The sequence below is a fragment of the Gracilinanus agilis genome, chromosome 1 (assembly GCF_016433145.1).
Source record: "Gracilinanus agilis isolate LMUSP501 chromosome 1, AgileGrace, whole genome shotgun sequence".
In the NCBI taxonomy this organism is placed as follows: domain Eukaryota; kingdom Metazoa; phylum Chordata; class Mammalia; order Didelphimorphia; family Didelphidae; genus Gracilinanus; species Gracilinanus agilis.
The window spans coordinates 335,274,638-335,290,383 of NC_058130.1; the positions used below are offsets into that span (position 1 = coordinate 335,274,638).

The window sequence follows — 15,746 nt, forward strand, 5'->3', positions numbered from 1 at the left end:
GAGAGAGAGAGAGAGAGAGAGAGAGAGAGAGAGAGAGAGAGAGAGAGAGAGAGAGAGAGAGAGAAAGAGATCTCCAGTTTGGACAATTTACAGGCAAGATAATGGGATTTTCTGTGATCTTCTCAAATATTAACAAAGGAACTTAGGATAGGTGTCCAATGTCACCAACATTTTTTTTGTACCTGAATCAGGAATAAGAACTTAATATATTTTATTTTATTCTATTCTAAGTCTCTTCTAAGTCTATGGTTGCAACTGGGATGTCATATTTAATCTTGGAGTAAGAAAGCTGACAAAGGAAGGATGTGTTGGAAGAAAAGATGGGACATAAAAAAGGGGAGTAGGGAAGCCAAGCAAAACAAAGAAGATAAAAATGAAAGACAAAAGTGAAACTTTTTCCTCCTTTAACTTCTATTGATTATCTTAAAACCCTAGGGAGGGGAAAGGAAGCCACCCACCAGAGGGAAAAGAGCACTTGAGTATAGTCTTTGACTAGAAGAGGTTTTGAATAAGATTTAAAGGTATAATGAGTAAGTAGCCACATTAGAAGGATGTTGTGGCAAACTTGATTATAAAGTTATTGCAGATGACTCAGAAAAAATATTCTTTGTGATTCAGATCTTAGGAAATGAAAGGCCATGATGTAAGTATTGGGAGTGGGTGGATTTTTCAATGATTTATTTTGGAAGAAAAGTTTAGAATGGAAAAATGAGAATTTTGGCTTAACTTGGCAAAGGCAAAAATTATGGACCTATTATTCAGAAATGAAATGTTCATAAAAGACAGAGAGAGATCTAGGCAAAATTGTGAAAGTAGGCAGTTTTCTCAGGGACTTTTTATTTACCCTCCTCCCTTCTCTCTTCTTTTTTGAAACCAGTGTTGGATTTTCTCATCTCTGGCCTTTAACAAAACTTACTCAGGCAAGATTCAATCAATTTATTCACACTAAGGTATAAATGACTGATAAAACTTAACTGGCTTCAGCTGCCTGGCAAGAAGGGTCAGTGAGATCTTTCCAGCCCTACCTCACCCCTACATCAGGGCCATTCCATGCTGGCCAGACCACAACTAGAATATAATATTTAGCTGTAGGTACTATAATTGAGAAAGAGTACTGATAAATTAGAGAGAATTCAGAGGAAAGCCACTGATTTGGTGGAGGACCTTGAATCTATTTTGCAAGAGAGATCTACATAATCTTTGGCTGCCCATCAACTGGGAAATGGAAAAACAATCTCTGGCATGTGAATGTGATGGAATACTACTGTGCCATAAGAAATGACAAACAGGTTAATTTAAAAAAAAATCATAGAAGGGCAGCTGAATAGCTCAGTGGATTGAGAGTCAGGCCTAGAAATGGGAGGTCCTGGGTTCAAATCTGGCTTCAGACACGTCCCAGCTGTGTGACCCTGGGCAAGTCACTTGACCCCCATTGCCTACCCTTACCACTCTTCTGCCTAGGAATGAATACATAGTATTGACTCTAAGATAGAAGATAAGGGTTTAAAAAACAAACACACATGGAAAGACCTACATGGTTGAAGAAACATAGGATGTTTTTAATCTGGAAAAGGAGAGAATCATGCTAGCTAACTCCAAATATCTGAGAGACTGCAATATGGAAAAGAAATTAAGTTTTGGGTCCAGAGGGAAGAACTAGGAACAATTAATTGGTTGCAAAGTGACAAATTTGTGTTTGAAAATATATTAACAATTAGCATTATCTAAAAGCAGAATGGACCATTTTGGGAGTCAGTGGGTTTTTACTATGCTTAAGGTATTTTTAAAGTAGAATTTTTTTTTGTTATTCAAAACTTGTTAAGCCCCCCAAAACATGAACATTTCCATAAACAAAGAATATAAAAACTTTTTTGTATATATGAAATCACGACCCTCATTATGTACAGCTTATTTTTATTAAAGTATATACTAAATTTGACATGTTAGTTCCAAAAATTGTTTCCTTCTGAGTCTTCTGTTCTTTTCTACATATTTTTTTTAAAAGGTTCATTTCCTTCCTTTTCTCTTTCCTTCTTTCTCTCTCTCCCTTCCTTCTTTCTGTCCTTCCAGGCAGCTAAGTAGAGCAGTGGATAGAGTGCTAGGTCTGGAGTCAGAAAGATGTTTAAACCCAGCCTCAGACATTTACTAAACTGTGTGATCAGGGCAAGTTATTTTATGATTGTCTGCCTCAGTTCCGTCAACTGTGAAGCAAGGATGATAATAGTATCTACCTTCAAGGGTTGTTGTAATTAGATTATATTTGTAAAGTACTTAGTGCCTGACATTTAACATGTGCTTGTTCCCTTTGTCCTAGCTTTTATCCATCTTGCTTGAAAGTCACATATTCTACATTCTAATCAAACTGGAATTATTGTTCCCTGAACTTTCCAGACCACTACAATATTTGCATATTCCTAGAATACACTCCTTTATCTCTACCTCAGGAATGTTGTCTTCCTACTGGGATCAGCTCTGTTTAATCCTCAGCTCTGTGAAGCTTTCTTTAATTACTATTCTCCCTGCCCATTCCCTCCCAGTCATTAATACATACTCTTGTTGTGTAGTCATTTTCAGTTGTGTTCAACTCTTCTTTATCCCATTTGGGGTTTTCTTGGCAAAAATACTGGATTGGTTTGTGTGGATTTTAAAATTAATATTCAATATCTCCAAAATATAATACTTATAGAGATTTATTAATATTTAATTAGAGAGCCAGAGAACACAGGGAATGTTTCCCATTCACTTCCCATGGAAGAGAGAGCTAGGGTAACAAAGACTGGTCACCACTCAATTCACGTGGAAGAGAGCTAGAGTGGCATTACCCAAAACATATACAATCATGCAAAAGACACACATAAACAGAAAGGAAAAGGAATTGTGGATAATAGAGAAAAGAATTTTGGGCAATGAAGTTCCAGGGGTTCAAGATTTTTCCAACTATACACAAATCACTTCCTTCTCCTATTCATGTTACAGATGAGGAAACTGAGGCAAACAGGGTTAAGTGATTTACCCAAGATCACATAGCTAGTACATGTCTGAGACCAGATTTGAACTCAGGAAGAGTCTTCCTGACTCCAAGCCCAGCGTTCTATCCACTATACTTCCTAGTCACCCCAAATACATACTCTCTTCCTCTTCAAATTAACTTTGACTCACTCATCTCTATGCATGTCAAATTCCCTGAGTAGAATGTAAGCACCTTGAAGGACCATTTCATTTTTGTCGCTCCCTAGCACCTAGTTTGGTGTCTGATCTATAATAAATACATAATAAATATTTATTAGTTTAAATCAAATTGCGTTTGAAGAAAGCAATAAATGTTCTAAATCAATGAAGCAAATTTCTGATAACATTTGAAGTGGATAGAACAACATTAATGAAAAGAATAATTATTATACAAAGAAATAATCTGTTCAAAGTCTGGGAGCTTAGAGAGACTACTGAAAATATATTGTACTGTTTTATATCTATAATTATTATTCTAAGGAGAACCTAGGCCAACAATTTCTAAGCACTCACATGACGCAAAATGCTCATGTTTTGGTTGCTTGTAATTTTTTTTTTTGAGAAAATGTTGAGAATTTACTTATACTGTTCACCCAATAATTTTGTTTTAATTTACTGCCTTTTGACCCAGCAATAGCATTATTAGATTTATTTCCTAAGGCAATCAGGGATAAAGGGGGGAAAAACCTCTATACATTCTAAAATCTTTATAGCAGCTCTCTGTGGTAGCAAAGAACTGAAAATGGAGGGTATGCCTATCAATTGGGGAAATAGCTAGACAAGTTGTGACATGTGAATGCGATAGAATACTACTGTGCCATAAGAAGTGACAAACAGGTAATTAAAAAAAAATCGAAAGACCTACAAGAAGTTATAAAGAGTGAAATGAGCAGAACCAAGAGAGCACTGCAGACAGCAACACAAATACTGTTTGAAGAATGACTTGTGTATATTCACCTCCAGATAAAGAATTGATAAATCAAAATAAGCAAGACACAGTTTTATATATACACATATCTTTTTTTTTTCAGTTGATGCCTTCTCTAATGGGAGAGGAGAGGGACAGTGTTACCTGTGTATTGTAATGTAACAAATAAACAAATACATTTAAACTAAAAATAAAGAAATAAAATAAATCATGTGTTTCGTCAAGGTAAAAAAAAATGTACTACATAATGCCATTATTTCAACTACGTACAGTGGATAAATTGCCAGACCTGGAGTCAGGAAGACTCCACTTGCTGAGTTCAAATCCGGCCTTAGACAGGTTCTAGCTGTGTGGCCCCAGCAAGTCAGTTAATCCTGTTTTCATCTGTAAAATAAGCTGGAGATGGAAATGGTAAATTATGTCAGTATCTTTGTTAAGAAAACCCCAAATGAGATCAGAAAAGGTTGGATATGACTAAAAAACTTCTCAACAACAACAATAAAAATTTTCCTTTCAGCAGGGAATGAATTAAGTGTTTTGGGTAGAAAGAACAGTTAGTTATACAAATGCAGGGCCATTAGCATTTGCTAACTATATGGCAAGGAAAAGCATATTTATTGTAATTGCCTAGTAATCTATGTGAATGAGTAATCTGATGACTGACCCGTCTCAATGTGGCGGTCCAAGGAACCTTGGACAAGTAATTTAACCTCTCTGAGCTTCTATGATCTTAGTAATAGAATAAGGGAGTTGGACTACCTGATCTTTAAAGTTCACAGATGTGTTCTCTGATAATTGGTTACTCTTGCCCCCTGACTTCTCCACAGGCTGGGCTCATCTCAACACAGGCTATGGTAGTTTAAGTTCAATATTTGAACAAAATGAGGCACTTCTAGTGAAATGATCAAGATTGATGTTGTATACTTTTTTAATTGATTCCAAGGATTTAATAACCATCTCTATACTGATGTTCTTACCCCAAACTCTCTGTTGACCTTCAATCTCGCATCTCCAACTGCCTTTCAGATATCTCAAATTAGATATCTAGTGGAAATATTAAACTAAACTCAGTGGACTGAGAACCAGGCTTGGAGATGGAAGATTCTAGGTTCAAACCTGCCTTAAACACTTCCTAGCTGTATGACCCTGGGCAAGTCACTTAACCCTCCATTGCCTAGCCCTTTCCTCTCTTCTGCCTTAGAAGAAGGTAAGGTTTAAAAAAAAAAAAAAAGGAACATTATACTCAACATGTCCAAATGGAACTCATTCTTTCCCCCTAATCTCTGCCCTGACTCTCTTCCCTATTACTGTGGAGGGCAATACCGTCTTTCCAGTCCCTCAGGCTCACAACCTTGGAGTCATGCTGGATTCCTCACTATATCTTACCCCACATATACAATCTGCCCCAAGACCTATTGATTTCAGCTTTGCAATAGCTCTCAGATATGATCTCTTCTCTCCTATGGCACTGCTGCCGTTCTGATGCAGACCCTACATCATCACCCTCCAGGATCATTGCAGCAGCCTACTATAGGTGGGTCTTGTCTGCTTCAAGTGTCTCCCCATTCTAATCCGTCCTATGTTCTGTCACTAAAAGTGATTTTCCTAAAGGGTATGTTGGATGGCCCTTCCCTTGGCCCATACACTAAATAAACACCAGTGGTGTCTTTTTCTCCTTCAAGATCAAATACAAAATCCTCTGTTTGGCAGTCAAAGCCTTTCACAACCGAGTCCTGTCCTACCTTACTCCCCACAACATACTTTTAAAACCAGTGACCATGACCTGGTTGTTCAAGACATTCCACCTCTCTTCTCTGAGCATTTTCTTTGGTTGTCCTCTATCTCTGGAACTCTCCCTCTTCTCTTTTGACCATCGAGCTTTGTAGCTTCATTTAAGTTTCAATTAAAATGCTTCCTTCTATAGGAAGCCTTCCTCAACCCCTCTTAATCCAAGTGCCTTCCCTCTGTTAATTATCTACTCTTTACCCTGCATATAGCTTGCTTTGTATATATTTGTTTACATGTTAGATGGTTATCCAAATTATTATTAATTAACTATTAATAATATCAGATTGTGAGCATCTTGAGGGCAGGAACTATTGTTTGCCTCTTTTTTGTATCCTCAGGGCTTAGCACAGTACTTGGTATATATAGTAGGCGCTCAATAAATGTTTATTGATTGAGTGAATGATGCTCAAGTATTTATTCCTGAATGCAACCAGGTACACATAGCCTTTAACCATCTTAGAAGATGGATCTCTACCTCCTGGGCAGTGCAATCTTTGTATTATTGTATACACAGAAACAATTTTTAGCATTTGTTTTCTGACATTTTGCAACCCAAATTCTCTTCCCCCATCTCTCTTTCCCCCAAGATGGCAAGTAATCTGGTTATACATGTACTATCATGCCATATATATTTTCCTATTTGTCATGTTGTAGAAGAAAATACATCATATAAATAAAGTGAAAAATAGTATGCTTCGATTTGTATTCAGACTGCATCACTTCCTTCCACAGCAGCATTTTCCATTATGAGTTCCCTGGAGTTGTCTCAGATCATTGCATTGCGGATTATAGTTGTCATTCACAGTTAATCATTGTACAATATTGCTGTTACTAGGGCAGCGAAACCTCGATGAAACCAAGTTATCATGGTAGAGGCAATAATGTGGCCCCTTGTTTGCTTTGCTTGCCTATATATATATATTTTGTCTTTTAAGCAACTAAACAAAGTGTGATCTATTTTTCCATTTGGCCACTTGGCATTTCTCCTGTGTCCATTTGCTCCCTAATTTTCAAGGACACTAAGTGACTTGGTCAAGACTTGGTAAATTCCTATGGGGCTCCCAAATCAACTTACATTTAGTTCATGGTCCAAGTTGCTGTCCTGAAACACAACACCAGCAAGCACATGTTTTCAAGTGGACACAATCTTTTAACACATTTCAGTGGAAACTTGGCTAGCTTGTAGTAGTGATGGAACTATGTGACTGAACCTCCAGAGTTAACCTTTGTATGTGTGTGTACTCAAGGAAGAGCTGTTTTAAATCAAACACAAGTGAAATAGTAATGGGGCAAGGTGACAAGATAAAGGAAGGTGGAGCAGGAGGGGAAAGAAAAAGAATGAGAATGAGCACGTCTGTGTCTCTACCTACAGAAAATAAAAGAGTGGGTCCCCTTGAAAACACTGGGACTAATTAGACCTGGCTGGGAGCAAAGGAGAAAATATTCCAAAAAGGATTAATGATCAGCTTCCTCTTAGTCCTACTTTTTTTTTTTAATGGAAGAGCAAGAGAAGGGTGGGAAAAAAAATTAACAACATAGAATTTCATATGTAATAGATAAGGGGGGAAAGGGTAATAAAAACCAGGAAGAAGAATAATTGGAAAGGCTTTGCAATTTGATTAGGGCAAAGGTAATAGTCTGAAAAGAGCAAGATTAGATTGTGGACCAAAGTGTTAGCATCATGCCACAAGAGGCAGAGGATGAAACTCATAGACAGACTGAATATGGGCTAGTTGTGCTCTTCCTTCAGGAAACCACATTAGGTACAAAAAGAAAGGTTCTTAGAATCATAAATAATTAATTGCACTTGGGAATAGGAAAGACTCACTGAGAGAAGAAAGCCACAGGTTATCTGTTCCCTCACATATTGGTGCAGAGGAATATTGGAAAAAGCTAGCTAAAAAAAGAAATGTATAACAAATGGAGAAGGGAAAAGATGAGGTTATATATATTCACTGCCTCCCTAAAAGAAAGAAATCAGGAGGAAGAAAAGCTTTTTCTAGAAGATGGTCCCTCTTGGATGCAAGGAAGATAGCTTTCAGAACAGATTTTAATTGCATAGTAGAAAATTGTTAGAGTGAAGAAATTTCCTCCCACCCCCTCCTTTCCTTTGAGAGGCAAAGCATTTTGGTACCTGAAGGTAAAATTGGTCAATCAATCAACGAGCATTGTGCAAAAGCCATGGAGATACAAAGACCAAAACAAAAAACAAAAACAAGAAACCAAGCAAAGTCATCTAGTCCTTGCCCTCCATGAATTTACATCCTATCAAGAAAAATATCATATATATGTGTATGTATACTCAATCTTTCACCCAATCTAAGCACTGCTGCATACAGGGAGACATAACTCCAGGTTGCTTAAGTGACATGTGAGATTGTGGAATTCTGGGAAGGGTGGAGTTGATGTCAGAAGTACATTTTTTGGAAAGAAGCATGCATGATTCAAGATATTATTTGAGAGAGGGAGGAAGAGACAGACGCACAGATAGACAAGACTTCAAAAAGAAAGACATGTTGGAGAAGCTGGCTATTTTTTTTTTTTAAACCCGTACCTTCTATTTTAGAATCAATGCTGTGCATTGGCTCCAAGGAGAAGAGTGGTAAGGGTAGGCAATTGGGGTCAGTGACGTGCCCAGGGTCACACAGCTGGGAATTGTCTGAGGTCAGATTTGAACCTAGAACCTCCCATCTCTAGGCCTGGCTCTCAATCCACTGAGCTACCCAGATGCCCCCAAGAAGCTGGCTTCTTTATATGTCCTGATTTCCAACTTGCCTTCTGAAAGACTTTGAAGAGAGAATTTCCCCTTTGGGTGAGAACATAGCTTCTCTTGGAACTGAGATCTAATCTCATTTCCATCTAAAGAGTTCATTCACTCATTTTTAAAAAAAATATTCTAATCTGTTTAAATTCTCACTTTCTGTTTGCTATTTCCATTGGATAAATAGGTTTAATTCCTATTTACTATCTGTGATAGTCTTTTGTGTAAAGGGAACTTGGTAGGGAGGAGTAAAGCCTCAAAGTGTAAGCATTTAGCTATCTTCTCTTTTCAAAGTAAAAATTGGAAATCATGGAAACAGCTTTTGTTCTGAATCTATTATACCCTTAGGTCAGCCATACTTACAGAGGTCAGTGAGTTATAATTCTAATATGGTAACCAGTTTGAAGATAGACAAGCAAAAGAGTAGAGTTTCCAACCATACCTCATCTCCTAGATTCCTCAGTGAAAAGGTTGCACTCTCCTTTGGAGAAAGGTAGATCAGAATTCATAGATTGCTATTCATTTAGCCCATGAGTCACACTAAGACTACTATGTGAATATAGGTACTATACATGGACACTTACACATCTTGTTATTTTTGTTTGTCCTTTGTTTCACTGAGGACCAATGACATCATGGGGTGACATTTTGACTTGTGAATGAGTTCAGTTCAAATAGGGCAAACTTGTATAAAGTTGTGAACGTCACTCTCCCTTCCAGAGTCATTGAAGTCCAGTGCCAATGGCCTGGGGGCACAAGGTCCCTTGGAGATTCCCAAGTCACTAGAAGGATCCCAGACCAGAAAGAGCATATGAGGAACTCCTCAGTCTCTGACCCTATAGTGGGGCCCAAGAAACCCAGAAATTCTGGGGGATACCTCAAGGACTCCTCTGAGCTTCTGACCTCGGAAATGTGGTGTGACTAAAAGCAAACCATCCCTGATAAACACTGATTAAACAGACAAATATGGCATGCATGTTCCATTCTTTTGAAATCTGTATATCTCACTGATTGACAATATTCTCAAACTCAGGAATCCTCATACTCTCCCCAGTTTTCTGTCCTTGTATGTCACATATCACATAACCAGATTTTCCTATAAAAATACATGAATCAGACCAGTGATGGCAAACCTATGGCACAGTTGCCAAAAAATGGCATATAGAGTGCTTTCTGTGGACATGGGGCTGCTCCCCCCACCTAGTTGGTTATTAGAAAGGCAGAGAGACTTGGGTGAAGCTGATTCCTTCCCCTTCTCTGCCATTCCTGATGACATTTTTTTCATTTCACCCATCCCTCTGCTCAGCAGCCCAATGGGAGAGCACAGCAGATAAGGTGAGAAGCTCACAGGTGACAGAGCTGGAGGGGAGTGGAGCATTTGGGTCACTCCCTTCCCCCTTTCTACACTCACTGAGGCTATTAATCACTTCACCCACCCCTCTGTCCAGCAGCTCAATGGGGGTGCTTTGGAAAGTGGGGTAAGGGCGTAAGCAGGGAGCACTCTGCGTTTGGTGGGGGGAGGGGCAGGTCACTCAGCCTGAGGGTGGGATAGGGGCAGGGTCTGGCACTCCATCTCTAAAAGGTTCTCCATCACTGAACTAGGCTCTTCTGTCCCTGGAGTAGGCAACCTTCATCTTTCCTCCCAGCCATTTGACTTTCCCTCCTAATAAATCTCTTTATTTTCTGAAGGTTCCTTGGAGCTTGGCAATTCTTTAGGTGGGAACTACTCTCCCACAACAGCAAGACAAAAGTCAGGATGGCTAGCTTACGAAACTCCTCCTATGTGCCAAGCACTATGCTAAGAGTTGGGGATATAATTAATAAAAAGAAAGACAGTCCTTGCCCTCAAGGATCTTACAATCTAATGGAGGGAGATAATATCCAAAAGGAGGGAGGAAAGAAGAGTTTGGGGGTGGGATCAGGTACGGAGAGCATCTTGTTCCATGGGGTTGACAAAACCAGGTAAAGAAGCAGATTGTTTTTTGTTCCTCATTTTTAAAGAGAAACAAAGGACAGTGGCAAGACAAAAATCAGGATGACTGGCCTAGAACACAGTGGACGATCTTGGCATCTGACCTTTGATGTTCAACTAAGCTCTAAATGTTCCACTCACTTTCATGGCCACTGGAATAAATTGTTCTCATCTGCCCATTCTGCTGGGGGATATCTTTGCATGCTAAATCATCAACAGGTTTGTGACCAATCAGTTACCCTCAGTCTGGTTTAGCTCATCTGCTGAGATGCTACACCTCTGAGTAATCCATAGCTTCTTGGAGCCACGGGTGAGAGGTCAGACGGACACTAAAGTCGATGAGCAGCCTTGTAAATGTATCCACAAGCCACCACACTAGAGATGCTTGTCCTTCTTAAATACCCATACACCCCAGAGAGCAGCTAGGTGGTGCAGTGGATAGAGTGCTAGGTTTAGAGTCAGAAAGATACCTCTTCCTGAGTTCAAGTCTAGCCTTGGACACTTACCAGCTATGTGAATGGGCAAGTCATTTAGCTCTGTCTCAGATTCTTCATCTATAAAATGAGCTGTAAAAGAAACTGGCAAACGACTCCAGTGTCTTTTTTGAAAAAACCCCTAAGTAGGGGTCACAACGAGTGGTACATGACTGAAAAATAACTAAACCACACTAAGTTGAAAAACTATTTCCTTATTGAGGTAATAAAACTTCCTCTTACTATTCTTATTACTTCATGAGCCCCTCTATTCCACTTTTGGATACCTATTCTAGACAATTCTTCTTAATCTTAAGTGGTTCCCAAACTTTTTTGGCCTACCGCCCCCTTTCCAGAAAAAAATATTACTTAGAGCCCCCTGGAAATTATGAAACTATTTATTGAACTCAGAATAGAAAGTAATACAAAAAAAGTGTGGTCATCACCAGTTCTCTAGATCGCTGCAGCACCTACCAGGGGGCGGTAGCGCCCACTTTGGGAATCACTGATAAAGTGAAAATCTACCTCTCTATCCTTTCCAAATCCCAGTTCTAGCTTTCCCCTCTGGAGCCAAACATTTAAAAACATTTTTTAAAGAAACCAAATAGATAATTTTTTTATTTTAATTTTTTTTCAGTTACATGTAATAGCAAATTTCCATATATGTTTTCCAAAGTTATATGACCATACTTGTCTTCCTCCCTCCCTTCTCTTCCCCCTTCTTTAGCTGGCAGGAGATTTGATCTGAGCCAAACATTTCTTAAAGATTATCTTATGTGCAAGACATTGTTGTAGACTCTAAAAATATTCTCTAGGAACACTCTGAGCTGGTAATTCTCTGTTCTCAAGGATCTTATAGTCTAATGGGGAACAAAATACTGGAGAGATCCAGCACTGGATAAACGTAAAGGCCAGATCCAGTCAAAGGTCACTAAGACATTTAGATAGGCTCCTATTGACCTTCTCTTTGCTCCCCCAAATCCAAGTGCCTACTTCCTTCACCATTCTTGTGATCCAATTAAAGCAGACCCTTCTCACCCTTTCCAGTGTGGCAGTTTTGATTGATTCCTAAGGGTTCTGCTTTGCAAAGGTCAGGAAGGAGTATGGGGATGTAGAGAGGGTGGGGGAGGGCTTATACCTTCAAAGGTCATCTTCTTTGTTTGTTTTACTTCCTAGCATACCAAGTAAGGTGGGGGAAGGTTGGATTTGCTCACAAATAAATTTCTCTATTCCTACATTTAGAAGTCATTTTTTAAAAAATACAAATTCCTCCCCCATTCACAGGACAAAGCCTTGTTTCAAAAAAGAGAAGTGTGGCTTTAAAATCAGGGAAAATTTTTACCCAAGCCTCCTGAAACAAAGCTCTCTGAAAATGGGTATTTTAAAAGGAAATACTATTAAACAATCAATAAGCATTTATTAAGTGCTTTCTGTGTGCCAAGCACTGTGTTAAGTAAGCAGTGAAAGGGTTTTAAACTTGGAAGGGTAGATGAAACACTGAACTTGGAGTCAGGAAGACTTCATGAGTTCATATCTGGCCTCAGATACTTATTTGTTATTTGATCCTGGACAAGTCATTTAACCCTGTTTGCTTCAGTTTCTTCATGAGCTGGAGAAGAAAATGGCAAACCTCTCTAGTATCTTTGTTGAGAAAACCCCAAATGGGGTCACAAGGAGTCAGACACAACTGAAAAAAACTGAACAACAACAGAGAGGTGAGTGTGCTTTAGATATTAGGGGAATTCTGGAAAGGGGAATATAAAGTGTGAAGTGGCAAGGAAGAGTAATTTGCCAAGGCTTTGGGTGGAAATGGAGAAGTGTGGGAAAACTCATTCATTTGAAGCCTAATTATAGGAGCTTTCAGGGAGCAGCTGTTGGAAAATTTAATGATGGGAAGGATAAGAGTTAAAAGATGGGGTTTATAAGGAAAAAATAAAAAGACACATAAAGAGAAAGATGGCCTGAGTACAGATATTCTTGATACTATATTGCCACCTTTTATGATAATAATATGATACTGGTAGCTATTATCTACTAACCTTCTGGACACTCCTTCTTTCCCTTCTAGTTCTGTGACTCATGATGACTCTCTTCTCTCTAGCTCTGGCTTTCATACTAGGGGAATTCAAACATATGTATTGATTCTCCTTCAAATACTCTTAACTTCCTAGTTTCTCCACTTACTCATTTCCCATGACCCTACCACTACCACATAGATATCATCATACCTTTGAGCTTGACATCACCCATAATGTGCCACTTCTATGTCCATGAACTCTGAAATTCCCTTATCTCATCATAATCGGTTGTCATTCCACCTCTCCCTCTGTCCTACAATGTCAAACCCTGTTCTGTAACCTCACCTTGGTTTCCAATCTCTTTTCCCCTCAGTTTTTCCCCAGACCATTACTTCTGACTCACTACATTCTCTCATGCTTCCTTATTTCTTCTCATTGATCTTGTCTTGCCAAGCCTCAGCTTTGGATTATTCCCACCATCTGCTGCCTTCCCTCTACTCAGGTGCTGCTGAATAAAAATTGAGAAAATCACAAAATCATGCTGATTGGATCCATGAAAATTTTGTGTTACATAATTTTAACTGGACCCCTGCTGTGACAAGGGGATTTTTTTTTATACCTCCCTAACAAATTGACCATCCCACTTCCCAGAATAGTTTTTCAAACTCTTTCATCCTTCCTCAAATCTCACATGGTTCCTCCTTCCCCCATTCTCTCAGTTGAGAACCTTACCTCCTATTTCCAAGGGGAAAAAATGAAAGTCATTCTTAATTTGTCTGTCTATTGACTGTTTCCTTACTGCTTATGTGCAGACCCAACTCTTCTCCCTCCTCCAAAATCCATATCCCCTAGTCATCCATATCCCCTAGCCATCATCTCATATTTCTCCTCTTTTTTGTGGCTAAACACCTTGAGAAGGACATTTTTAATTAGTACCCCCATTTCCTTTTCTCTTACTCTCTTCTTAAGTCTCTTCAGTATGACTTTGACTTCAGTCGTCAATTGAAATTGCTCTCTCTAAAGTTACCAGTGATCCTCTTAATTAACAAATCTTTTCTCAATCCTCATTCTTCTTGACCTCTTCACAGGCTTCCTCAATTACCCTCTTCTTGATGTTCTCCTTTGTCTAGGTTTTCATAACACCATTCTCTCTCCCATCTATTCTTTTTCATTCTATTTTGCTGGATGTTCGTCCATGTTCGCTAACTATGGTTATCCTACAAGGTTCTGTCCTGGGCCCTCTTCTTTTCTTCCTCTATACTATTTCCCTTGGTAATCTCATCACTCCCATGAATTCAATGATCATCTCTCTGGTGATGATTTTTCAGATCTACTTACATAGCTCTAATCTGTCTCCCAACCTCTAGTTTCTCATCTCCAATTCTCTTTTGGAAACCATGAACTGGATGCTCCATAGACATCTTAAATTCAAAATGTCCCCAAAATGAAAGTCATTATCTTTCCTCATAAATGCTCCTCTCTTCCTAAGTTTCTTATTACTATCGAAGGGCACTACCATCCTCTGAGTCACCTAGGTTTACAATCTAGGCATTATCCTTGATTCTTTATTCTCTCCACCGCTCTTCCATACCCAATCATTTGCCAAGTCCTGTCGATTCTATCTTCACAAAGAGTGAAAAGACTAATTACAGGCTTTAAGTCATTTAGAAAAAATAGAGAAAAGTATTCACTAAGGGGAAGTGGGAAGAAAAGAGGAACAGAGCTTTCAGATGAGGGTAGGAAAGAAAAATGGATGCTCATCTACTCTTTTTATACTAAAATGTGTTATGGAAAAAAATTAATATATTAAGACATGTTTTTGTAAACAGGATGAATATTTATGTCATACTAGGTTCCCCCTGTTCCCCACCCCCAACAGGATAGATTGTAAAAAGGAAAGTTCTATGACTTTGAGAAAGAATGGTATAATAAAGACATCTGAGGAGCTAAACATTTTGCCCAAGGGCACACAGCTAGTCACAGTTCTGGGACCAGATACCTGGGGTTTTGGACTGCTGGTTCAGCACTATTTTCTACAGGATATCCTCCTTTTTTAAACTGAGGGCTTTTTTTTTAAAGGCATAGCCAGTTCCTAGTTGTGTGACCCTAGGCAAGTCACTGAACCCCCATTGCCCAGCCCTTACTGCTCTTCTGCCTTGGAACCAACATGTGATATTGATGCTAAGACAGAAGATAAGGCTTTTAAATAAAAAAAGGCATACCAGTGTTAAAATTAAAAATCTCCTGACTGCAGCCAAGCCACTGAGCTAAGAAGATAAGAAAAGAAGTATTGAGAGTAAGTATTTCCCTGGTTCATCAGATCCCATTCCCTAGCTCCCCAGAGATGGGGTCTGACTTTCCACTGAGGATCTTGTTTACTAAAAAGTTGCATTAAATCAAACAGTAACATTAGATGCTTCCCTGGTTTCCAATATTGATTATTTCTATACAAGACTTTCAAGTAGATTACATTTTTTCCTAAGCTATTTAATTCACACTCATATTTAGCAACAGCTTTTGAAAATAAAACCGATATTTGGACACTGCTGACAGACCCTTCTGTTGTCCTGCCTCCCATTGGCCTGAGCTATCTTTCAATCTACCTCCAAAGTATGTCTAACTATGTTGGGTATATCAGTAAAGAGTTTGTTAGAATGTGTTCACTCAGCTTGGATTCATATAAATGAGATAATTCACTGAAGCAAGGCTATAGTTCAGACCAAGATTAGTTGAGATTGAGAATATTTACTCATAGCAAATGCAGATTCACTTAGAAGTCAAATTATTCTATCTATAA

At 38.8% G+C, this 15,746-nt stretch overlaps 1 pseudogene; it reads left to right on the plus strand.

The window, feature by feature from the left end:
- The window catches only part of LOC123251471, a 71,915-nt pseudogene that overhangs the window by 26,264 nt on the left and 29,905 nt on the right, over positions 1-15,746 (plus strand).